Below are 27,223 nucleotides of genomic sequence, written 5' to 3'. Positions count from 1 at the left end.
GGAACAGAGGGCAGCTGCTCGAGCCAACAATCTGCCACTACCTCTACTGGCCGACAACCTGCATCCTCACTCTGGGAGAGCCTGGAAGGCTAAGATAGGGCTCATAAGCCATCTGCAAACCTACAGCCAACACTGGCACCTCACTTCAGCCCAGCCATGTACAGGGAAGAATCATCCTCGACACGAGGGATTGCTGATAAATGTAGAGAAGAAGTGGCTTAGCAAAACCAATAGAAGCCTAGTGCTTCATCATTGGGAGCTAATGTATTCACAAGGGGAGGTGATGACATAGTGGTATTGTCACTGGATTAGTAATCCAGAGACCCAAGGTAATGCACTGGGGACCTGGGTTCATATCCTGCCAGAGCAGATGGTGAATTTGAATATAATAAAATAAATGGAATTAAAAGTCTAATGAAGAAACCATTGCCGAAAGCTGTAAAAAACCATCTGATTCACTAATGTCCTTGAGGGAAGGAGATCTGCTGTCCTCACCTGGTCTGGCCTACATGTGACTCCAGACCCACAGCAATGTAGCTGACTCTTAAGTGCTCTCCAAAATGGCCCAGCAAGCCACTCAGTTCTTAAGGGCCATTAGGGATGGGCAATAAATGCTGACCCAGCCAGCGATGCACATAGCCCATGAACACATTTTTAAAAAAAACTGAAAATCCTTTGGCTTGTCAGCAAGAAAGCCCAACATTGCTTGAGGACTCCCAAAATCCGCACTGTGAGGTTTCTATGTCTTCGTGCTTGCTCTTAAAGGGGCAGTTCAGTGAACCCTCCTCGGGAATTTCCTTGGCCCAGCTTCCTCCATACCATTTCATAACTTTGTTGGGAGTGTAAGAATATACAGAGACTACGCACCCAGAAATGAATGCTGTAAAGTCAGGAGTGAAACACTTATAAAGTCTGTAATAGGCAAAGATTTGCTGATGAAGATCATGATTTACACTCAACTTGTGAAAACTGCAACTCCCTCTTCTAACTACGTTACATTCTCACGCTCCTTGTATCTTTCTGACTACTGCACATACATCTGGTGGCACATCCCGTGCACCAATTGGTACCAATCTTCGTTAAGTTTCAGGCACTCCATAAACATCGGAATATATTTTCTAATTATTTTCGGCTGGACTGCCTCCAAACATTTTAACTCTGTCAAAGAATGTAAGTTGTTGATATTATTAACAGGGCACAACTTGGCATGTGACTGCAGCAAAACTTGTGTTCGCTGAGCCCTGTGTGGATGAAAAACGGTTCATCTTGGCTTAAGCACAAAACACATGTATTGAAATGTCAGTGCTTGATAGTGCGTGGTGAAGGACAGTGACCTTCTGTGTACTGCCGCAATGAAGCCCTACAGCCCTCAGGGGTTAAACCAGGCCTTAATAAGATGTGTATCAGAAGTTCCTGTGACAGAACTGCACCCTGTAAATATTATCCAGAGGATAACGAGCAACTTCCAGCCAAACTGCATCGCACTAATTGGATGCCAGCAACTCCCAAGGCTGCCAAGAGAAGCTGCAGAAATCTGTTTGGTTTTTAAAATAGAAGTGTCAATTAAGAACTCGGAGTCTGCGTGGGTGTCTGTACAGGTTAGCATTGAGTGTCCCATAATGAGTGTTTAAAAAGAGCTGGGGCCTCTCAATATTGCCACATAGAGAAACACAACCGCACTACTGAACCGGGGAAATGTGTTCCCACTGTCAACCTCTTCCTTTCCTTCCCTCTCACCATCTCCATGCACCCACCCCCCCTATCCACCAACACCGCCTCCCAGCTCCTTGCCCATTCCTTTTATAATTCTCCTTAGCCCTCACCGAGCACAATGATAAAGACAGAGAAGAATTGGTCTATAAATCTTCAACTGCGCTTGGCGTACTTGCTCCATTTTGAACAATGCGGCCATGAGCAGCATCTGTCGAAATAAATGGAAGGTAAAAAGACTGCGAATGTAAAGACTAATGGGAAACCTTCTGCATCCATTGTTTCAAATATGGAACATGTTAGATTTCAAATCCGCTAATTAATCTTCACAGAAACCATCTGCACTGCAAATAAAAAAAGAGCAGAGTTTCCATGGGGAGAAATCTCGTCTAAAAATATAGCAAATAACCTGGCTCTGACCAAAAGCAAGGGCTGATGGCATTAAAATAAGGCTGAGAAAGCAGAGGCAGGCAATAAAAAATTTGCAGAAAGGGTTTGGATCAGTTACGCAAAGTGGCAGACAAATGGGAAATGGAATTTTTAACAGCTGTACCGGTGAAGCACTGTACTGGGATTGAAGAATAATTTGTCCGTCATTAGTGCACACACTGCATGGAATAAATTACCACCGGGAGAGCATGAACCAAAAAATTTTACAGCGCTGAAAGACCATTCGGCCCATCGCGCCTGTGCCAGCTCTTCCTACAAGATCCCATCCCCTACCCCTTTCCCATAACCTGCTAGTTTTTTTTTCCCCTCCTTCAAATATTCATCCACTTCCCATTTTAAGACCTATTACGGATTCTGTTTCCATCCCTATTTCTGGCAGCGCTTTCCATATCCTAATACTGCTCTGTATAAAAATACTCTGCCTTGGGCGATGGATTTACGCCCTCTGGTTACCAGGCTCCGACCAGTGGAAATAGCGTTTCGCCACGGCTGAAATTTTTGGGGGTGGGGAGGGGAGGGGTGCAGGTTGGGAGCGAGGAAGGCTGACAAAATGTCAAGGGAAGGTGTTGGGGGTGGGGGTGTACCCAAAGTATTCCCACTGTGGCAAAAAGGTTGGCAGATGGGCTGCCCACTGAGTTGCCAATCGAGCCACTCAAGTAACCAATTAAGGGTTACTTCCCATCTCCGTGACCTTTTTGCCCGCATTGAGAGTGTTCGCCACTGCCTGGGAAATACGGCAGGCTCCTGGGAGGGGGGGGGCTCCTTCTCTATGGGCGCCATATGGTCCAAAATGAGGCTCCCCTGACAAAAATGGCACCCCCCCCATGCCTATCTCTCTGCTGCTTCTACAGGGCCCTCCCTCCCCCCTCCACTCCTAGCTACCCATTCCCGCACCAATTTCTGGGGCTACCCTGCCTGGCTCTGACTTCCCCCACCAATACTTACCCCCTCTTCAAGGGTGCCCAGCAATTTGAGTCGCCCTTTCCCTGCAGCTGCAGTACCACCAGAGGCCACTGTGTAGTGTTGGCGCTGCTGAGGCTGTTGAGCTGCTGGCTTCTGATTGGGCTGCTAGCTGCCAGGAGTGGGCCACTGTCCCCATTTGGACGGTGACCCTGCTGGAGGCCATTTAATTGGCTGTCACTAGCAAATATGCGCCCTGCCTAACCCATCCCCCCCACACCCCCTGATTCCGTCACCTAACGAAGCGGGGTTGCCTCCAGCTTTTGGCTCTGGCACTTCTGCCGTCTCCAGGAAATTCGACACCGTTTATTCCATCAAAGCATCCGCCATTTTGATAACGGATCTCCTCTTAAACTTGACGCAAAAGCAAAATAACGCAGGTGCTGGAGATCTGAAATAAAAGCAGAAGATGCCGGATCTGTTCTGCAGACCAGGCAGCACCTGTGGACGGAGAAACACAGTCAATGGACAAAGTTTTACTGGCTCCCCTGGCAGCAGGCCAGGAGACGCTGAGTGGGGAGGTTTTGTGGGGCTGCTAAAACCCTGAGCAGCCTCGTTGGGAGATCTCCCTGAGGCAATCCCACCACTGCCCCATTTTAACAACTGCGGGAACAGCCGACCAGAAGCGAGTGGCCAATCTAAAGGCCCTTAATGGGGCAGCTGCTGCTCTGTACCATCGCCCGTCGATGCTGGCTGAGGTTCCCACATAGGGTGTCCCAACATCGGGACTCACCTCCTCCTGAGAAAACCCTGGCCACCATTTCAGGCCGATCGTCTTTTGCCGGAATTGGGAAAAGTTTTAGAAATCAGGTAGGGTTTGAAGCAGGCGAGAGGAGAACAAAAGGGAAGGTCTACGAAAGGTCGGAAGCAAAGAGAGATTAAATGACGAAAGCGTTGGCGGCGCAAGGCCAAAGGGAGTGGCAATGGGACGAAGGAAACAAAAGTTTGTGTCTAGAGGAGGTGTGAGTGGCAGAATCACGAGTAGCTGCTGGAGAAAAGGAGAAAAAGAACAAGAGAGTGAAACCAAAACCAGCAAAGATAAAGAAAGGCGATGAAGCACTGTTTTCATCCTCCTCCAAATGCGATGTGAATATATCATTCAACTCCAGTTATAGATACAACCCCAGATCTTGATGGAACAACATTACTTCCCCTTTGTTGCAGAAATCACCCTCTCCACACTGTGAGGGTCTCTAACAGAGGGATGCTATGGTGGAAAGTGTTGAGCACCGATGATTTGCGGATTATTTCAGGGGAGCCAGAGTCTGATGTACAGCCAATCTGGAGTTAAGATGTCCTGGGGCGCCGTCTCCCTGTCTCCTTCTCCTCTACCTCCTCCTCCTGTGGTGGTCGCTGAAACCCTGGTGGCCATGCCTGCGCCCTCATAACGGTCAGGGTGTGGAGGAGGCAGCAGACCACCATGAATCGGGAGACACATTCTGACCAGTACTGGAGGCCCCCCACCCCACATCCCTCCCCAGCTGAGCGGTCCAGGCTGTGGAACCGATTGTCAGCACGGCGGCATTTCTAGTTTCCGGGCTCTCATTGTATCAGCACCGTCAAAATATGGCCAGGTGACGGAGGGAGGCCATTGGCCACATGTAGAGCGGGCAATCCTTGTTGCTGAGCAGCCACCCTTGGGTTCGATATGGTGTCTGGGAGATGGCTGGGTCAGCGGACTGGCACAGGACGCAGGCACCGTGATTGCTGCCAGGATGGCCCATTCTGACGGGCTCCATTAAATCCCTGTAAATACTTATTGTTCTGCCGACGTAATTAAATGTAACATTAAGGCTGATGACAGCCAGCGCCCAGTTCCAACAGATGCAACTTCCCTCAGAAGCTCAGATGTTAGATTAGCTTTGCCAAGACAGCTAAATGCCATTTAGAAACAAATGGAGTTGGTTGCTTATCTTTGGCTGCATCCAAACCAAAAATGGGACCCCATCTAACAAGAGGAAATTCAATCCCTTTATATCTCTTCGCACAGAGAGTTGGAGCAAGGTGCGCCCTGCCTCAGGGAATGGTTGTGGCAGAGACCGTGGGATTCTCTATGTGAAAATTGGACGAATACTTCACGCCGGGCCTTGGGGAGACAACAGATTAGTTTTGAATTGCTTTGGCAAAGAGCTGGTACAGTTACAACGGCCAGGGTTGTACAGCCCCACCCGCCCGGCGGAATATTACGGTCCCGCCGAACTGAATGGAGATTTAAGTGGCTCACCACACCCGCCAGCGGGGAGACACGCCACAGCAGGCCGTAAAATTCAGGCTGATGGGCCGAATGACCTCTGTCTGCATTGGAAACGACTGTGGCTCGATGCTATTTTTTGGGAATGTCTTGATTGCATCATTCTACTTTTTCTTTTAGACAATTTAAGTCAGATACGAAGAATTAACCAACACGTTCTTCAAAGATGATCACTCTCTGAAATGATCATCCATAAAAATACTTAAAACACTCCATAATGAGGTGGGGTTTGCATCTATTATGCAAGTACTCAAATAGTAGTGGAGGATACTTCATTCAAGCAGTCCTTAATCACAAGAGGAAGCTGAAAGAATATATTCTTAACTAGAAGCATAGAAAGCTCTTGCGCTAATCTACAGCTCATTCACGGAGAACACTCCAATCTATACCAAACAACTCTTCACTTTCACCATCCAACCTCCTTACTTTCTCCATAGTGGTTTACAATTGGACCTTCCAAGTCCAGAACACAATTTCTCTCATAAAACCATCTTGACCATCTTCCCTTTAGCTTTCTTCAAAGCGACAAGCACCAAGCAACTCTTTCAACGGTCTCCAGGATTTTGGATTTCAAAAATAACGGGTGTAATTATTGACATGAGTCCAACTCCATGTTTGGCAAAAATTTTGTCATTACAATTTTACAGTTGCCAGTTGGACAGAAAACGGGACTTCAGGGTGAATGGTGGGGGAATGACACGGGGCGCTATCAAAATACAGAACTCATTCCAAAGCCACTGGCAAACCTGGTGGAGAATGTCGGAAGCTGGGTCTACAAGCCGAACATGGACGACTTTAGTGATGCACTTGGAAATTTCTTCACTGAGAAAGTGCTTGGCAACAGTGGCATACGAACATACAAGTTAGGAGCAGGAGTAGGCCACTCGGCCCCTCAAACCTGCTCCGCCATTCAATAAGGGCATGGCTGATCTGAGTGTAACCTCAACCCAACATTCCTGCCTACTCCCCGATAACCTTTCACCCCCTTTTTAATCAAGAAACCTATCCAGCTATGCCTTAAAAATATTCAACGGCTCTGCATTCACCTCGTTTTGAAGAAGAGAGTTCCAAAAACTCACTACCCTCTGAGAGAAAAAAAATTCTCCCCATCTTGGTCTTGAATGAGCGGCCCTTATTTTTAAACACTGATGCTGCGATGATTCATGAAAGGAGGTAATGGTTAAGAAGTAATTTGAAACGTAAAAGAGGACAGCAGAAAAGGAGGCCATTGTGTCTACCCCAAAGTATTTGGGAGCTGCAGCGCATATAGCCCAGTGCTGAGTTTTGTTTAAATGTATTTTCAGGATGTGGACATTGCTGGCAAGGCTGACATTTATATCCCACCGTTAAGTTTACCCAAGAGGATGGCGCTGGTCCATCATTATTGAACCGCTGCAGTCCGTGTGATGAAGCAACTTGATGCGACTAAATGGCTTGTGGGGCCGCCTGAAAGGGCAGTCAAGAGACAACCCACACTGGGACTGGAGTCGCATAGTGGCCAGACGGGGTAAGGATGTTGAGTTTCCTTCTGGAAAGGGCAGGGAGCAAACCAATTGCAATTTTAATGACAATTCAACATCTTAATGTTATTTTTGCCAATACCAGATTTTCATTTAAAAACTGCCATGGTGAAATCTGAACTCACATTTTCTGGATTGTTCTGGAAGGTCGGTAACGTAACCGCTACACTAACCATAAGGAGGTCAGAGTATGGATTTAATGATCTGTTATAAATAATTTGAGAGGTAGCTGCAACTCACTATCCACACAAGCTTGAGGTAAGAATCCTGATCCTGGTTGACGCAGTTTCTTTTAGTTACGTTACTCACTTCTCCTCGCTTAATTGCCATTTCATATTCCCCTGGTGGGGGCATTGTGTGATCACTTATTCAGGGCAGCTGGATGAAGATGACATCCTTATTCAGGCTAACGTGTTTGGAGACAGAATACCAGCCGCACTCTTAGTTAAAACCATCCCTGGGGACACAATGGCAACTTATTATGCGCTGTGAAACAGGCTGGGTGACTTCACCACGCTTGCTGTTTGAAGGTGCAAATTGGCCAGCAAGTTCAGGGGAAAAGAAAGGAAGAGTTGCACCGATATAGAGCCTTTCATAACCAGGGGGAATCTCAAAGCGCTTTACAGCCAGTGAAGTATCTTTTAAAATAAAAACAGAAAATGCTGGGAAAACTCAGCAAGCCTGACAGCATCTGTGGAGAGAGAAACAGAGTTAATGTTTCGAGTCCGTATGACTCTCCTTCGAATCATAGAGACTTGAAACGCTAACTGTTTCTCTCTCCACATGTGCTGCCAGACTTGCTGATTTTTTCCCAGCATTTTCTGCTTTTTACTTCAGACTTCCAACATCCACAGTCGTTTACTCTTATCTAAGTACTTTTAAAATGTAGGCGCTATTGTAATGCAGGGAACACAGTAGCAAATATGTGCAGTGCAAACTCCCACAAGCAGCAATGGGATAATGACCAGATAATCTGTCTTTTGATGTTGATTGCGGGACAAATACTGGCCAGGACACTAGGGATAGCTCCCCTGCTCTTCTTTGAGATAGTGCCATCGGACCTTTTACGTGCACTTGAAAGGGCAAAGGCAGCCTCGGTTGAATGTCTCATCCAAGAGGTGGCACCTCCCACACCGCAGTACTCCCCCAGTGCTGCATTGGAGCGCCAGCCTTGATTTTTTTTTTTTTACTCAAATCCTGGAGTGGGACTTGAACCCAGAACCTTATTCCTGACTTGGGGAAAAAGAACAGTTACACTGTGAGGTTTGATCTCTTGAACTTGGCTCTGCTGCTGGCTTTGCGCAAGTGGCATCTTGGCCTTAGCCTCCTCTTTATTTTCATGAGTTTGCTGAGTTTGCACATTAATTGCCCACTGAACTCTCCGTAGAAAGTTAGGGTTTATAATTAGCAGCATAAGTGCTTTTTTAATGACACGATAGTTGTTAATGCAATGCCAGTCAACCCCTCACCCAGCTAGGGAGCAATTTAAACTGTTGAGTTAATTCCTGAGTGTAGTAAATTCTTCTCAGAGATTTAAGGTCAGTAGATTTTTGATATTAAGGGAATCAAGAGGTATAGGGATAGGGCAAGGAGGTAGAGTTGAGGTTGAAGATCAGCCATAATCTCAATGAATGTCAGAGGAGGTAGTTACAAGGATGTGCTTTTTTTTAAAAAAAAAAGATACAGTTCTTAATTCTCCTTCTTCTGGCTGGATTTAAAAAAAGTAAACTGCAATCCTACTAGGACGATGGAGGGCTAGCAGCCAGCCAGAATATACAACTTGCATTCCATCCAAGTGGGGTGAAAAAGGAACAGACACCCAACCTCCCCCCCACCCCTGGCCACCCCATGGAGTGTGAAAGACCCCGTCTTCTGTTGGCTTTCACACCATCTTGAAACTCTTCAAAGGTTCCTGAGATGAGACAGCAAAATGCAATTACCTGTTCTACAACACAATGGCTACAGCAGACAGGGTAATCGCATTCCTCAGGAATATACAGCCAGCAGGACTTTCAAGAACTGTTTACCAAGCCAGAGTGATCACAAAGAGAGATCAGAACGCTGTACTGAAAAGCTGCAAGGAAGTTGTTTCTTTCTTTCTCTCTCTCTCTCTCTTAAGTACGACAACCTGGATTTGCAAAGTAACCATTCTGCAAAGAGAAATCTACCACAAACCAAGATCTTTTGGGGATAGAACATGGAAATCTGCTTCACACAACTAGACCCAGGAAGGCAACTGAGCAAAATGGCACAATGTGGAATCACTGCATTGAGACCAGCCAAAGGACAGCTAACCGTATATTCCTTTGATTGTTTATCATTTTCGCAAACTGTAAAACGTCTCTAAGCCTATCCTCTTATTCTACCACCTGTACTAGTGTCTGTTCGGGCCCAGGGAATGTGTGTGACGTATGAATGGTGGTTGCAATGTACCTAGTTTTTTTTTTAAATTTGGGAAGTAGTGTCAATAAACTTATCTTGTTCTGTGTTTAAACTCAGGAAAGCTGTCTGGCTAATTCTTTACAATCTGAAAGCGTACATATTGGGACTCCTGCTGCATTAGCAAAGCACATCCTTGCTATATTCACAACAAAACCCTACTACGGTCAGACTTGGAGCGGTATAATAGGGCAGCCATTTTTACCCAGCCTCACGTGGCCATAACAAGGTTCAAACGGCCAAATGGCCATTCCTATTTTTTTTAATGTTTTTATGCCCTTATGGACAATATATGCTGGCCCTGCCAATAAAACAAGTCTCACTGAAATGTATAAAATTCTTAAAGAGTTTGACAGGATGGATGCTGAGAGGCTGTTTCCTCCTTGCCAGAGGCTAAAACATGGGGTCACTGTTTCAGAATAAGGGGTCGGCCATTTTGGACTGGGGGTGAGGAGAAATTTCTTCACTCATAGGGTTATAAATTTTTTAAATTCTCTACTCCAGAAAGTTAGAGATCCTCAGTTGCTGAGCATATTCAAGACTGGGACTGATAGATTTTTGGACACTAAGGGATATGAGGATCAGGTGGGAAAGTGGAGTCGGGGTAGAAGATCAGTTATGATCTTATTGAATGGTGGAGCAGGCTTGAGTGGCAGAATGACCTCTTTCTATTTCTTACGTTCTTATCTTCTCCATTGAAGCTTTCTTCTTGGTGTAAGGTATTGGGATTTGGCATTTTTATGGTCTCCTGTTTCTGGTCTAGAGATAAACACGTCCTCTATGCTGACACTCCAGTGCAGTACTGAGCAAGTGCTGCACTGTCAGAGGTGCCGTCTTTCAGACAGGACATTAAACCCTGTCGAGTGGATGTAAAAGGTCCCATGGCACTGTCTCAGAGAAGAGCGGGGTAGTTTGCCTTGTGCCCTTGCCAACAGTTATCCCTCAACCATACATTTCATCTCCATTTGTGGGACCTTACTGTGCACAAATTGGCTGTGGTTTCTACATTAGAACAGTGACAACACTTCAAAAGTACTTCACTCGCTGCAAGGTGGGTTTGAACGTCCTTATTGTTGTAATGGTGTTGGTTACAGAATGTGTATGTTAAGGAAGTCTTTGCAGCCTGCATGTTAACAGCAAGTCCTAACTGACTGCTTGTAACTACAGACATTTATACATTAAAGGAAACAGGCAAGGCGCTGTCTCCATGTCTAAGTCTTAACACATTCTGCTCAACATCACATTGACCCTAGGTCTGGGTCAGGTGTCTTCTTACATCAGTCTGTGGGTGGTACTGTACTCAGTCCCACAATAACACTGTATATGCCAGACTCTTAAACTATTCTTAGGTAATGAAAGGCACTGTAGAATTGCAAATATTTCTTGCTGACAGAACATTTAGTCGCTTTGATCCTATTCTTTAGAAGTTCTTTGGAACTTCTCACCAAAACTCACCTCCTCTCCACCTTTCAAAGCCCTTCTCAAAACCAATCCACAGTCTCCCTATTCCTGGGGGGGAGATGGTGGCATAGTAGTAATGTTACTGTACTGGAAAACCCAGAGGCCCAGGCTAATGCCCTGGAGACTTGTGTTCAATATCCTGCCCTGGCAGCTGATCAATCTGGAATTGAAAGCTAGTCTCAGTGATGGCGCCTATGAAACTATCATCGATTGTTGTAAAAACCCACCTGGTTCATTAATGTCATTTAGGGAAGGAAATCTTCCATCCTTACCTGGTCTGGCCTACATGTGACTGCAGACCCACAGCAACGTGGTTGACTCTTCAAGGGCAGTTAGGGACGGGCAACAAATGCTGGCCTTGCCTGCGACTCCACATCCCGTGAAAGAATACATTTTTTAAAATGCTCAATGTCTGTTTTCCTTACAGCCGTGCGCTTGCCTTGAGATGTGTATTTGGTTTAAAGACGCCAAACAAATGCATGTTGTTGTTGGTCATTAAACTCTCATAAATAGACGTGAAGCATCCATGAAACTGGCCGTCAACCTCACAGACTTTCCTTCTCTCTCATAGACCTTAACCCTACTATGAAAAGAGACACAATATATTTCGGCACTGTTCACAATATTCTATTCATAGCTCACTGCTTCCAGTTTACTTCATAATTTACCAGGATTCAGCAAGACACATGCCAGCTCAAGCGTTTTACTATATTGCCGTCCAACCTTTCAATACAATTGCCTGCCCTTTCTCACATTTTGATTAACAGTACATGATTCTCCCTGCTGCCAAGATCAAGAACTCCTCTCCAGCGCTGTTAGATTCTCCACCGCCCCTTGGTTACCATTTAAAATACAAAATGGTTTCATAACCATTGTAAGCATTTGAAGAAGATTCTAGGGGGGCGGAGAAAGGCACTGAGTTTTCTTTCTCAGTGCCTGCCCACAATACTTTAATTTGCAGAGCCCTGCTCACCAGACTCTTCAGCAGTCGACTCCAGGGGCAAAATTTTTACCTCGGTGGGTGGGAGGCCTGACTCGCTCGAGCGTAAAATGACATCACGCGTTGACATCAGGCGAGTGTCCCGACTTCAACGCGCAGCTGCTCGATATTTCGGCCAGCGGGCAAACGCTGGAGTCGACAGCGCGCCCGCCGACAATTAAAAAGCCCGTTAACGAGGTCATTAAAAGAAAATCTTCGAAAAGGCCAAGCGGCCTTTGCACTTTTCAGGAAACCTCATCCACAGGTGGGGTAAGGTTTCCTGAAGCAAACAAAAAATAAAATTAAAATTTTAAAATTTAAGTAATAACGTAATAATGTGACTGAGCCACACGAGGGGGCGTGTTTTATAACATCTTTAATTTCTTTATTATTTATTTTTTAAACTCTTCATCTTCCTGAGGCAGCTCCGCACCTCAGGGAGATTATCAAGCGCGCACTCGCACTTGCGTGTGCGAAGTTCACCTCCTCCCTCCACCCCGTTCACCTCCTCCCCCCCACCCCGCGCAGACAGCGCTGAGCGCTGAGCGCTGCTGCTTGGCTTTCACGCTGGGTGGAACTTAATTGGCCCGGCAGCGTGGGATCGCCTTCTGGCCTCGATCGCGGACAGCGGTCGGCTTCCCGGTCGACCCCGCCCGTTCCCGCCGAGCCTGCCCGAGAAGGGCAAGATCCCGCCCTCGATGATGTTAGCGAGCGATCAAGATCTATAAGAGGTCGGGGGTCAGTCAGAGGCTAGTGCAGCCGGTCAACAGCCATTTGCCTGTCCTCTTTCCAACTCAATAACCCCTAAGAAAGAACATATTCTAACTATTAAATTCAGGCGGAGGGCCAAAGTGTACAGTGTAATTTGTAAGGTTTGTCCCCCTTATTGGTGCAGGAGCATAAGTGGCAACAAAATTCAACTGTGAAGCTGTTTAGACAAAACCAGATGAAGGTTGTTTAGTTTCATCCATGAAGAAAATACTCCGATTAATCTGAACTTCTTTGGTTCCTCATTAAATACTAACATTCAGTTTCAACGTAATCCAAAATCCACAAAGAAGACAGGTGATGACATTGGAATGACTTAAATGGTCATATGCGTCCTTTATATAAGGTTTGTAAGTTGATGTAAGAATGTCTTGTGATAAAGGGGGATGGGAGCAAGGTTACTTTAAATTGATTTAAGTGCAAATGAATTAAGTTTCTTTCCTACAGTAACATGTTGGAATACAGTATATGAGTTATATGTGGTCGGTGTAGCTTGTTTGGGAGGATCAGGTGAACATGGGGAAGGATTTTATGGGCAGGTGTCAGTACCATCTCGCCTCCTCTAACGCAACCCCCCCTCCCCACCACTACCCACCCACCCCGGCACCCGCCCATTTCCCCATCCACCCCCAAGTGGCAGGTAGCCAATTAAAGGGACTTAATGGCCTATTTAGACTAATTGTCAGAGGCAGCCTCTGGTCCCCACGAGGTGTCGTGAACTAGACCATCAGCTTGGAGGTGATTTCCTGGTGCCAGGCCAGGGGGCAGTTCTCCAGGGGAGGCTTTGTAGCCCTCCGCACCTGCCTGTCCACAACTGCAGCAAACTATTCAGATGATATTGCAATCTATGGTGATAAGCTCAGGCAGCGATTCACAGTTTAACATGGGCTACACTACTGATATTAAGTCTGGGCTGAAGAGCATACTCTTGCCGCTTTGGTCTTTGGTCTTCAGGATTCTTTCTCTCTCATCTGTTGCTTTTTTCCTCTGGTCTCTGTTTCCTCTCAGCCATGGAAGGGTCTTTTAAACTGGCTCTCATCCAATTAACCCCTTCCAATGCCAAATCATGCTCATCCCTGTGGTGGTCATGCCCTGTGTGTGCTTTTCTTGATCAATCATGTACATTCCATGTTAGCCACATCAGTCCGAACATGGTCATATAAGGCTCTTCATATTCACCGTAGTTCTACATCCTCTTATTTCGAGCTGCTACCTTCCTCAGTCTCTTACCTCGGGGAAACTCCAGCACGTACGCTCTCTCAACTTACACAATTAACTTGAAGTTTCTGCAAGGCCTTAGCTGTTTAGCTGCTTATAGTGATCGTAAGCAAAAACCTTTCATATTGTTTTGGGGATCATGCGACTGTACAGACGAATCAGCCCTAAGTGCCCCTCATCTTAGGGGCGGAGCTTCCAAGCCTTGGTCTTGGGTCAAGCACGTAGCTTCATCAGAAGCTCTGTAAATAAAGTTTACTGTTTCTAACGGGAAACTTGTGCGGTACACCAAGTTTATTACAATTGGCGACGAGGATTAATAGCTCTGATGCTCCACCTCACCTCGCAAACGTGAGTATTTGAATTTTTCAGGGAAGAGAGAAAAGTATACTCACCGGTCATGCCAATCTCTGTCAGAAGTGACCCATACGACTCGTCCGTCAAAGACTGGAGTCAGTACTTAGAATGCCTAAGTTTCTACTTTGTGGTGAATGAAATAATGGCAGAGGGGGAAACAGAAATCAATTCTTTTAAGTGCCTGCGGGACCGAGATGCATAATCTAATCCATAGTCTTGTTGGCCCCAAATGCACCAAGTTCCAGATCCTTTAAGAAGCTGGTAGACCTCATGAAAGGACATTTTCAGCCTAAACCATCGGTGATCATGCAAAGATTCAGGTTCAGCTCTAGAGTAAGGGTGAGTTAATCGTAAGGTACATCGTGAAGTTAAAACAGCTGCGACTTCGGAGATGCTCTAAATGACATGTTGCGAGATCGTTTGGTTTGTGATGTACACGACGACGCCAGTCAGCGCCGTTTACTTGCAGGAGTTAATATTGACCTGAAGTGCGCTATGGGGATGGCGCTATCAATGATGAGCGCTGAGAGGGACTCGCAGGCATTGCAGAGTCTGCAACATGGCGCCGTTCTTCAGTTGGGGCGGGAACCTGCCGCCGGGTGTGGCGCGAAAACCAGGGAGACAACGGCGAAGCGGACACAGCCCTTACTGCTAGAAAAACATAAAGAAGTACTGGAAGCAGTTCGTCAGTGATTCAGAAATTAAATTGTTATCAATGTGGGGGTAACCATGTACCAGAAACCTGCAGATTTAAAGTGGCAGAATGCCACTACTGTCACAAAAAAAGGCATCTTATAAAGCAATGCAGGGCGAAATCAAGACAGCTATTCGGGCAGTAGGCCAAGATGATTCAAGTGCACAATACAACTGAACTAGAAGCTGAACTGATATCTATTCCATATACAATCTCAAGGCCAGGAAAACTAAACCAATCACCATCACCCTTCAAGTAAATGGGAAGCCTCTAGTCATGGAGATTGACACAGGAGCATTGACGACAGTGGTGGGAGAACACATCTTTAAGTACCTAAGCAAAGATACCCATCCACTAAATCTGGAGCAAACCACGGCTTAGCTGAAGACGTACACTGAAGAGGCAATACAGGTGAAAGGCATCACCTCTGTTCCTGTATCCTACAGGCAACAGACAGCCCAGCTCCCAGTGATTGTTGTAACGGGAGAAGGGCCTAGCCTTCTGGGCCGCAATTGTTTGAAAGAAATTAAACTCAGCTGGTCAGAAATGTTTCAAGTCAGAACAGGAGGAATTCCTGAGCTGTTAAAAAAAGTATGACAGCGTATTCCAAAATGAGTTGGGAAAGATAAAAGGCCTACCGGAAGTCATTGTTTTGGATAATGGCACTGCTTTCCCTGGCACAGAAGTCCAGAGATTCATGAACTTAAATGGGATTAAACATGTCTAAACAGCATTATATCATCCCTCGATGGGATCGCAGAAAGAGCAGTACAAACTTTTAAAACAGGCATGAAGAGATTATCCGCAGGAACGTTAGAAGCACAAATTTCAAGATTTCTTCTCAATTACCTCACGGCTCCTCATGTAACTGTAGGTTCAACATTGTCTGAAATACTAATGAAACGCTGCCTTCATACAAGATTGAGTCTAGTATTCCCTAACTTAGAGGGAAGGTGGAGAAAAAACAGAGTAGCCAGAAAGTGAATTGTGATGTTCACAGTAAAGATCGAAAATTTACTGTAGGAGAGACAGTTTTTGTGCGAAATTTTGGAACTGGACCGAGGTGTGTTCCTGATATAATTGTCTCTGAGACAGAACCTTCGTCATTCCAAATAGAAGCGGAAAACAAGATTGTTAGGAAACACGTGGATCATCTAAGAAGTAGAGAGACATTCCAACAACCAGTCACTCCACCTGAAATTGAAGTCAAATCTTTGGTCACTGAGATGCAATAGAATAGACATACTATTGAGGTAAATAATTCTGAACCACCATTGTTTAAAGATGTCTCTAATGCTGCTGTTCCTGGTCAAGTTGACCCAATGGAAGAATCTCAAGTCGTAGAGTTATATCGCTCTACCCAAATCAGAAAACCACCTCAGAGACTTAATCTATAATTGCATGAACTTTCTATATTTGTATATGTTATGGGTTAAGATATTCTTGTAAATAAGAGAGTTAAGACAAAATTAAAGGGAGAGGAATGTAGTGATCGTAAGTAATACCTCTCATACTGTTTTGGGGAATCATGTGACTGTACAGACGAATCAGCCCTAAGCATGGGTAATCTTAGGGGCGGAGCTTTCTACTCTTGGCCTTGGTTCAGGCATGTAGCTTCATCAGGAGCTCTGTAAATAAAGTTTACTGTTTTTAACAAGAAACATGTCTCGTACCCCAAGTTTATTACACTGCTGTAGGGGGTTTGAAAGCCTGACATCATTTCCCATGATCCTTCAACCATGGCATCCATTTATAATGTGCCCAATTTTTACATTTTTCTACCTTACTATACCACAAGAGGCGTCTTAATAAAGCTCAGTGTTAATAATCTTACAAGACCAAGGTTCATACTGCACATCCAAGATTCACTGTGCAGGGCCAAGCGCTGCAGTTTGCAGCCAAGACCTTTTAATGTAAGATGGAGCCTAATAGCGCACGGCTTTCACCTTAGCCAATACACTAAGGACCTTGTCTGTTCACCATTAACCATTTGTCTTGGATTATTAATGGCTCACTGCCCCTCTTCTGTCCTAGTGGGACAGGTGAATCGCAGTGCCTCCCCAGCCTGCAAGCTACATTGAGTTTGGGTCTTAATAGCCTGTAGATTTTAAGAGATGGAAACTCGGCCCTGGGAAATAATGAGTTAAGTGTAGGAGGCGGTGTGTTTGGTCCCCGTAGAGGAAGAACTTTGGAGTCTAGGAGGAGCAAGGGACGGAGGTTCTGAGGAAATAGCTGTGTTAATAAGACAGAAGAAAGACTGTAACAGAGAGAGGGATATTAGAGGCTGGAGGTGTGGGAATAGTCATCAATCAGGTGCTAGGCTTTGTCATGTGCCCCATAAGCAAGAAGAGACAGACTAATTAGGAAGAGGATGATTTAGATGTAGGAATGCAAGGATTATTAGATAAAAAAGACCAATCCATCATCCTGTTGTGGTACAATTCAATAAATGTTGACTAATCATTACAATTGATCCCTGTCATTGAATCTAGAACAGGCCGCGACATGAAGTGAGGAAATTTCTTGTGATGAAGAGCTTTGGGAACTATGAGCAGGATTTTGTGTTTTGGATCTGTTATGGCGCAGTGGATTGTAAATGCTAAACTGCTCAAATCCCAGGGGGAAACTTGAAACAATGCCACGACTGTTTTGCAATTTGTATTTTGATTTTGAGATGTGTGCCTTGAATTCAGTAGTAATGAGTCTACTGAGACTCACAGGTTTTTAGAAAGCTAAACTAAACGTTTATTAATGAAATAAATAATTTTAAGCACACACACAAGTCTACAAATTACTACTATGATAACTCCTTGCTCCTCTAAGTAATCTGACTCCCAGTTACACCCCCATTAAGGCAACAGTAAAAACAAAATAGATTTTAACAGACCCAGGCAAAGCACACGATACCCTGGACAGGCACATTCACAGTGAATTCTCTTAGCTTCGGTTCCTATAGGCAGAAGCTTGGTACATAAAGGCTGGAGGCTTTTCACACTTGTTAAGTCTTAGAGTTCCTTCATTCCTTACACATAACCTCATCTCCTTTTATACATGTTTCTCCCTTTTTAATGTAAATCCCATTGTTTCAATATGTCTTTGGACTTTACCTTTCTAATAATAAAAATCTTTCATAGTACCAATTTTTATCAGTAAGCTTTGGGAAAAATAAACACGCTGTTTGGCTTCTGGCTAAGCGTAACATTTGACCCTCTCTTTGATTTATCTCAAAATGTAAATTTTCCTCTTACACCTCACATTCTAAAACTTCAGCCATCTTTACTTATTTAGCATTTCAAACCTAGCTTCCCTTCTGATATATCAAAGCCTTCAGACCAGCTGTCTTTAATTCAAGTAAGTCCCCTACACACACAGGCACAACACGCTATCCAGACCCCCACTATTCCTACTTTATAATAAATCCCAATAACATTATAAAAATTATTATATTTTCATTACAACCCTGACATTAGAGTCAAATAAGGGGGTCACAACCCCACGCTATCACAGTCTCTTGCAGTGATTTTCCCTGAATTGGCCAATTAGTAGCCAGAGGGTGGGCTTGCCATCCAATTAAGGATAGTGGGTGGGCTCTCAAAGCTGGAGAGCCAATAGGAGGCTCTCCATCATGGGAGGGCAGCCTCCTACCATTGCAGGTAAGGGAGAGAGAGAGAGACTACCTCCATCTTGAGGCACTGCAACTTTTAAAAGTTTCAAATTAAAAATTGGCCTCAGCAGCAGGCTCACCATTTAGTGTAAATAGGTCATTAAGTCCCCTTAATTGGCTACCCACTGTTGTATAATGTTGTATGTGCCTGCATGCCATTGTAATAGAGTCACATGGTAATAGACTGAGAGAACACTCTAGAAGCAGCCGACTTGCATGGCAGCACTATGCATGACATTAACTAAGATCTGTATATAGTTCAAGACTGCCAATTGTTATGACCCAGCAGTTGGTAAAGATGAGTTTTTTAAAAATCCCAGAGGGAAACTTTAAACAACTATCATAACCTATATTTTTATTTTTGAATATTTGAGATGCAGCTCTAAATTCAAGAATCAGACCATCAGTTCTCGAGAGGTTTTATATCATAATACATGAGACATTTATTAATTTACACAAGTTAAATATGTACACGTGGCTGCAAATGACTACTATCATAACTTTTAACAGATTCCTAAACTAATCTCCATTAAAGCACAGCAGACACCAGGCAAAGCATCTTCGCCTCACAAATTCAAAATGAGGTTCCTTTCACTTTGGTTCCTGTGGAGACAGTTGTAGGCTTACAGCTGCTTTGATCTTACATTGCCTCTGCCCTGCACACGCAAAACTGCTGTCTATTATACCCAACACAGCTTATTGAATGTAAATTCTCATTGTATCACCAGCCCCTTTGAACTCCACCTCTCTAACAATAAAACCCCTTTCATAGTACCAATTTTATTAGTAATATAAACATTGCTTGGTCTCTGCTAGCTAGGTGCTAGAATTCACTCGTCTTCTTGAATGCTCTACTCAGCAAAGTACAAATGCCCGCTACATCTCTTACATCTCAAAACTAGTACACGTCAAAGCACCCAGGCTGGCTGACTTTAATCCAATTAAGATACACCCACAAACTAACCCTCTATTTAAAAAATGTGATAATTTCTGATAATATTATATACATTAATAGCTTCATGACACAATAAAATGGTTCATGTTTAAACATGCAAGTCTCAAGGTCTCATCATTGAGACATCAAACGAAGCTATAACACAACATCCACCACTTGGGAGCGGATGGGAGAATGGGTGGGGGTGTTGGCGGGGGTGGGGGGGCGTGGGATGGAGGAGGTGGGATGGCGCTGCCACCCGCCCATAAAATCCTTCCTCATAGGTCCAAATTCACCTGCTCCTCCCAAACAAACTACACCAGCCACATATAGCTCATACACTGTATTCCAACGTGTTATTGTAAGGAAGAAACTTAATTAATTTGCATTTGAATCAATTTAAAGTAACCTTGCTCCCATCCCCCTTTACTGCAGGACATTCTTACATCAGCATTACAAACCTTATATTAAAGATCCATATGATAATTTAAATCAGTCCCATTTCATCACCCATCACCTTTGTGGACGTTCAATTAGGTTGAAACTGCATGTGAGTATTTAATGAAGAACCGAAGGAGCTCAGATTAATCAGAACATTTTCTTCACGGATTTGCATTTTCTCATTGCGATGAGCTGAGTTTTTTTTTTTCTTCTCTCTGATCCTGAAGTAAATGTCAAACTCAGTTTTAAGCCTGTATGATTTCAATCTGCCCTCTTTTCCTCCTACCTTACACCTACCAGATAAGGCGCCACATCCCACTGTGCAGTAAACACCAGGGTTTCATCTCTGCGGATATCTCTGTGAGTAATTATGCATTTTGCTCACTCCTTGCGTGGCCTATATTTGCCGTGCAGAAAGGTCGGCTCTCTGCTTTGAAGAGCCGCTTGTCCAAGGCGGCAACCTGGCTGAATCAGGACGAAGAATCCCGAAGATGCCCCGGTGCTAATATTTAAAACTTAATTTCAAATTGTTCAAACTTGTAGTTCTGCAAATTACGGCCCTGAGGTTCATTAGCAGTTCACAGGCAAACATGTCAGGGTATAGCAGAAAATTGGCATTTGAACCGGAGGGAATTAGACGATGTAGCGCATAGCAAATGCTGTAAAGTGGCGGAACAGGCATTTCAGGTCTTTGTGTCATCATTATCTTTCCCTTCCCTCTGCTCCCCCCCCCTCCACTCTCTCTTGCTTTCTACTTAAAGATCAGGTCAACGACTGATAAATGTCAGGTATCAATCTGAATGAGCATTTCCGACTCAAAAGATAATGGACTGTCCTGTTGTTGATGTTAAATACCATCTTTGCAGTGGAATAACTTTCCTCTCAGCTCAGCATCATTGCTGACAGGTCTGCCTTGCACAGAGCTGAGTTTGTAACATCTATTCTCCTGGAGTATCTTCTCGATCGAACCCCTGGGGATTCGCTTTGGTTTGAACACGCTCGGTTTAAAGGGGATTCGGCCCTTCCCCCCACACCACTCAACCACCAACTTCTCCCCCAACCACCCTCACCCCCCGCCCGCCACCTCCAAACCCGCCTCAACCATGACCTAGACTCACTGAATCACAGAATGGTTACACAACACAAGGAGGCCATTCAGTCCATCGTGTACATGCAAGAGAAACTCCGCTAGCCCCACTCTCCCGCCTTTTTTCCCCATTGCCTTGTAATTTTTCTTTTTTCAGATAATTATCCAATTCCCCATTGAAAGCCACAACTGAGCCTGGCTCCACCACCCTCTCAGACAGTGGGTTCCAGATCCTAACTACTCGCTGTGTAAAAAAGGTTTTCCTCATGTCATCATTGCTTCTTTTGCAATTTATTTTATATCAGCGTCTTCTGGTTCTTGACCCTTCGGACCCCTTATGATTTTGAACGCTTCGATTGAAAGTCCTCTCAACCTTCTCTTCTCCAAGGAAAACAGCCCCAGTTTCTCCAATCTATCCATGTCACGCATTCCTCATCCTTGGAACCATTCTTGCGAATCATTTCTGCACTCTCTCCAGCGTCTTCTCGTCCTTCCTATTTGCTGGAAAAATAACGACATGTTAATGGCACATTAATGCTCAAACTGGCCAGCAGATTCAGGAGATTAAGAGATACGCCACAGGTTGCGAATTTGAGAACTTGTTACAGCTCAGTTATGGCATTCCATCATTTGCTTTGCACAATGTCATCATGCCTCAGCCTCCTCCTTATTTTTAAGAACTTGTTGGATTTGGACATTAATTGTCCACAAAATTTACTGCAGCAAGTTAAATATGGTAGTTAGGAGCGTAGGTTTCATTGAACAACAGAGTAATTGCAGAAAAAAAGAGACATGTTCTCAAAGCTTTCTTGCATTTTTCGATTTGATCTGCTTGTGCCGCTTTATTTCCTTGATAGATGGCCGGACAAGCAATACCAGCTTGAAGTGAGGTGACCGTGACTGCCCTTGGCATCAAGGCTGCATTTGACTGAATGTGGCATCAAGGAGCCAGAGCAAAATTGGAGTCAGTGGGAATCAGGGGGAAAACTCTTTGTTGGATGGAGTCATACCTAGCACAAAGGAAGATGGTTGTAGTTGTTGGAGGTCAGTCATCTCAGCTCCAGGACATCACTGCAGGAGTTCCTCAGGGTAGTGTCCTTGGCCCAACCATCTTCAGCTGCTTCATCAATGACCTTCCTTCCATCATTAGGTCAGAAGTGGGGATGTTCACTGATGATTACACAATGTTCAGCACCATTTGCAACTCCTCAGATACTGAAGCAGTCCATGTGCAGATGCAGAAAGACCTGGACAATAACCAGGCTTGGGCTGACAGTGGCAAGTAACATTCACGCCACACAAGTGCCAGGCAATGACCATCTCCAACAAGAGAGTCTAACCATCACCCCTTGATGTTCAATGGCATTACCATCACTGAATCCCCCACTTCAACATCCTGGGAGTTAACATTGACCAGAAACAGAACTGGACTAGCCATATAAATACTGTGGCAACAACAGCAGGTAAGAGGCTCAGAATCCTGTGACGTGTAACTCACCTCCTGACTCCCCAAAGCCTGTGCACCATCTACAAGGCACAAGTCAGGAGAGTGATGGAACATTCTCCACTTGCCTGGATGAGTGCAGCTTCCACAACACTCAAGAGGCTTGACACCATCCAGGACAAAGCAGCCCACTTGATTGGCACCACATCCACAAACATTCACTCCCTCCATCACAGTAGCAGCAGTGTGTACCATCACAAGATGTATTGCAGGAATTCACCAAGGCTCCTTAGACAGCACCTTCCAAACCCATGACCTTTACCATCTAGAAGGACAAGGGCAGCAGACACATGGGAACCACACCATCTGGAAGTTCCCCTCCAAGTCACTCACCATCCTGACTTGGAAATATATCGCCATTCCTTCACTGTCACTGGGTCAAAATCCTGGAACTCCCTCCCTAACAGCACTGTGAGTGTACCTACACCACAGGGACTGCAGCGATTCAAGAAGGCAGCTCATCACCACCTTCTCAAGTGCAACTAGGGATGGGCAATAATGCTGGCCCAGCCAGCGAAGCTCACTTTCTGTGAATGAATTTAATAAAAAAGTTATCCTTAACAAGCATGATTATGTCAAGAAAATACATACTATTCTTAATGACAGGTCCAAATTTGTATCCACGATTGCCAAGTTACAAAAATGTTTCTTCAACCTGTGTAAGGGTAGCAAGCTACCTGGTTGTGCATATGATGAGATTCATCCTCGCAGCTCACTGCGTCCGTGTATGTATGGGCTGCCCAAAACACACAAAAGCGATGTCCCTTTAGACCCCATCTTACCTATGGCTGGTTCTGCACGACATGAATTGGCCAAATGGTTGAATGAGTTACTACAACCAGCTCTGAGAGACTATTCCACATACACGGCAAAAGATTCCTTTACTTTTGTGAAGACTATATGTGACCTGTGTCAATGTGCTCAGTTGACATTGTGAGCCTATTCACTAATGTGCCACTCAAGCAAGACATAGATATTTGTGCCACGTCACTATATCATGGCAATCTAGATGCACCGCTATGTTCTGAATCTGTATTCAATGAATTTATGAACCCAGCAACTCATGCACCCAACACCACCCACACCCACCTCCACACCAACAGTCAGGCAGTTCTATCTGATCTTGTACTTTGGAGAGAGGGAGTCTCCATGCTGAAGCGCCCTCCCTGTTATTTGCCTTCTATTGCAGGCTACTGCTCCTCTCAAGCTGGAAGGCCTTTGATTGCCCCCCACCCCCCACAGTTTTGAGACCCATTCCACCATCCTTTATCGGGCAGTGGGCACCTCAATAAAAATCCTAAGGAGTGACTGTTTCACCCCATGGATGGGTTTTGGACCTGGAATCAGTCCCAAATGTAGTGTTCAATTGATTGGTATTTGATTAGGTATGTCTGGCACTTGCTTTCTGTTGAGCCTGGTTGTGGCCCTTTAGAAAAAATACTCTGAGGCAAGCAGCTGTAAGAACGAGAGAGCAGACATTTTGAAGCATTGAATAAAACTTTTGTAATAAACATAGAAACTGGTGTATCATCTCTGCATATCTCCAAGTCACAAAGCGCAACACCAACTCCTGTTTTCCTCTCCCAGAGGGAAAATCCAGCCCAAGAATTTTGCCATGAGAGATCACTTTCTCTTCTCCTCCTGAAGACTTTGTCAAGTACCTTTGCTCAGGTTGTCACTTGTTAGGTGCGAGCTTAGACACTCAGTGTCGTAAGGCTATTCAACCATGGGTGGTGGGGGAGGGGTGGGGTGCGGTGTGGGTGAGGGGAATGTGATGCAGGGTTAAGAGCACTTCCAGTTAGCATCACCAGAAAATCAGGACTGGAAATCCTGGCTGATTCCCCTTATCCCACAAATATCACCATCGGAGCGCAGATGGAATGTTGTTGCTCAGGCAAGATCCACCAACTGGGATCAAATCTGAGAGTTTCCTTGGGCCATGGCTTATGTTAGAAGGAAAGAAAAAGTTACATTTATACAGCAGTTATCACAGCCACCGGGTGTCATAAAGAGCTTTCCACTCAATGACCCACTATTTGAAGTGTAGTCCCTGTTGTGATATAGGAAAAGCAGGAGCTAATTTGCGCACAGCAAGCTCCCACAAACAGCAATGTGATAACGACCAGGTAATTTGATTTTTGTAGTGTTGGTTGAGGGATAAATATTGGTCAGGACACTGGGGAGAACTCCTCTGCCCTTCTTCCGCTTAGTGCTGTGGGATATTATACGTCTACCCAGAGAGGGCAGGTGGGGCCTCAGTTTAACATTTTATCCGAAAGTCGGTATCTTCGACCGTGCAGCAGTCCCTCAGTGCTGCACTGCGGAGTGTCAGCCTAGATTTTGTGCTCAAGCCCGGGAGCGGGACCTGAACCCAGAAACTCAGAGGCAAGAGTGATACCAACTGATCCACAGGTGAGATGTTCCCTCTAAATTGTGCGGGTGAGTGGCTGTGCAGAAATCTGGAGTATACTGAGGGGGAGGCATCAGGCAGCCTGCCCTTGGGCCTATTGAGACCCTTCAGTGGCCAATTTCTGGTGCTTAAGGGCCTCATTCAGCTCCCATTGTTATTTTACCCATGGCTGGGGAAGACCCAGGTCAAGTGGATAGCCTGGAAGCTTCCATTGCACGTGCTGGTGTTGTGCCCATGGGTATCCATTACCATAACCCCCCCACCAACACCCCCCCCCCCCCGGAAACCCACCCCCCCACCCCCCCCACCCCCCCCCCACCCCATGGATAATCGATTAAAATCAGGGTTAAGCAAGAGGTCCGAATTGGAAGAGCAGAGGTATCTTGGAGGGTGGTGGGGTCGGAGGAATTAGTGAGAAAGGGAGGGGCGGGGCAATGAAAGGGTTTGAAAAATAGGACAAGAGTTTTATAATTAAAGAGTAGCTGGGCCGAACAGCCTCCTTTTGCGCTGTAACAATTCCGAGATTCTGTAAATCTCTGTGCCTCTTTACCCCTCACTTCTCCCTGAAAAGATATTCCTTTAAACTCACTCCTTTCAACTGCCCTCCCAGCTTGGTGTCAAACGATAACATCGGTGTGAAGCACCTTGGAGCCTTTACTACCTTTAGAGTGCTGTATAACTGCAAGTTGGCGTTCTTATTTCGTGCGGGGGGGGGGTGGTGGGGGTGTGGTTGGGATCGAGAATTAATCCCCAATAGCGAAGCCAGTTTTTCCATTGCACCTTTCATCCTTCTCTCTATCTGAGTATTATCAACAACCTCGCAGAGCATCCTCATCTCACCTTGTCTGCGTTCATTACTGTGACATCCTCTACTTGCAGATAAATAATTAAAGTCGAGCAAAAATAGGGATTGGAACTTGATAAGCTGCTAATGGGCAAAGGTGCTGGGCTGAGAACAGCTCAGCTGGAAGTGTGAAAATATGAGTTGCCCCCGAGCTATTTTGTCTCAGCGGATACGAAATTATAGCACCAGAAAAAGAGCCTTCAGGATATCTGGGCATTCTTCAACTTTTAGCCGCGCATCCTTCAAATATCTGCCCAGTCCGCCCTCAAAATAATTCCCATTGCCTGCATCCACAATCAGTGAGCTCCTTGCTCACCATCTTCTGCATTGGCTAACGTTAAAAACCCTCTCTCCCCCTTCCAGGGTTACTTCTTTAGATCCCTTTCGAAACAATCTCAATATTTTATTGCAATTTATTTGGCCCCTTTAGGATGCTTGAATGATCTCTCCCCTAAGATTTCTCTTCTCCACCCTAGCCAGCGCCAGGCTCTTCAACCAATCTCTTGGCTCCCTTGAGCTTGATTGGCTGGTTGTCCTCCTCTGGACTGCCTCCATTGCCTGGATTGCTGTAACACGGCAACCAGAATTATGCGCTATACTTACCAAGTGTGGCTGTACTAGCGCCTTGCCCAAGCTTCCTATAGAAATATCAAATAGTTACAGCACAAAAGGCGGCCATTCAGCCTGTCACCTCTTGGCCAGCTCTCTGCATGGGCAACTCAACTGGTCCCACTCCCTTTCTGAGATCTACATTTTATTCTTCTGGATATACGCCCCAAAGAACTGGCCAGCTCTCCTCATTGCTCCTGCTCACTGCTTCTGTCAGTGACCCACTAATGCCCTTAAATTCTTATCTTGCCCTATCCAAAAGGTTTGAGCCATTTGATTTATACTCCAGGTGCTTTTGAATGGTATCAGGGATGAGGGACACAAGTTATGTGGAGAGATTAGAGAAGCTGGGCTGGTTCTCCTTAGATCAGAGAAGGTTAAGGGGAGATTTAATAGAGGAATTCAGAATTACACAGGGGTGTTGATGGGGAGAAGCTGTTGCCCACTGGCAGGAGGGTTGGTAACTAGATAATTGGCCTTCTCAAGGGAAAATACAGCTGGGCTAGGCCAGCATTTATTGCCCATCCCTAATTGCCCTCATTCAGAGGGCATTTTTAAGAGTCAACCACACCTGGAGTCACGTGTAGGCCAGACTTCCTTCCCTAGTAAACCAGATGGGCTTTTGCAAACAATGGTTTCACTGCCGTCGGACTTTTAATTCCAGGTTTTCATTGAATTCAAATGGCACCGCCTGCCAGGGTGGGATTTGAACCCTGGCCCCCAGAGCATTACACTGGGTCTCTTGGAATACCAGTCCAGTGACAATGCTACTATGCCACTGCTTCCCCATAACACCAATCTTGCCGGTGACACCTACACCCCAATAATGAATTTTTGAAAAAAACGAGCCATTCGGTGATGTCAAAAGCACGACAAAGAATAACTTCATGGACTGCAGTAGTTTGAAAAGAAGGTAAAACCGCCGC

Source organism: Cetorhinus maximus, chromosome 6, assembly GCF_964194155.1.
Source record: "Cetorhinus maximus chromosome 6, sCetMax3.hap1.1, whole genome shotgun sequence".
Lineage (NCBI taxonomy): Eukaryota > Metazoa > Chordata > Chondrichthyes > Lamniformes > Cetorhinidae > Cetorhinus > Cetorhinus maximus.
The sequence above is the reverse complement of the archived record's forward strand: the minus strand, read 5'-3'. Positions refer to the sequence as shown.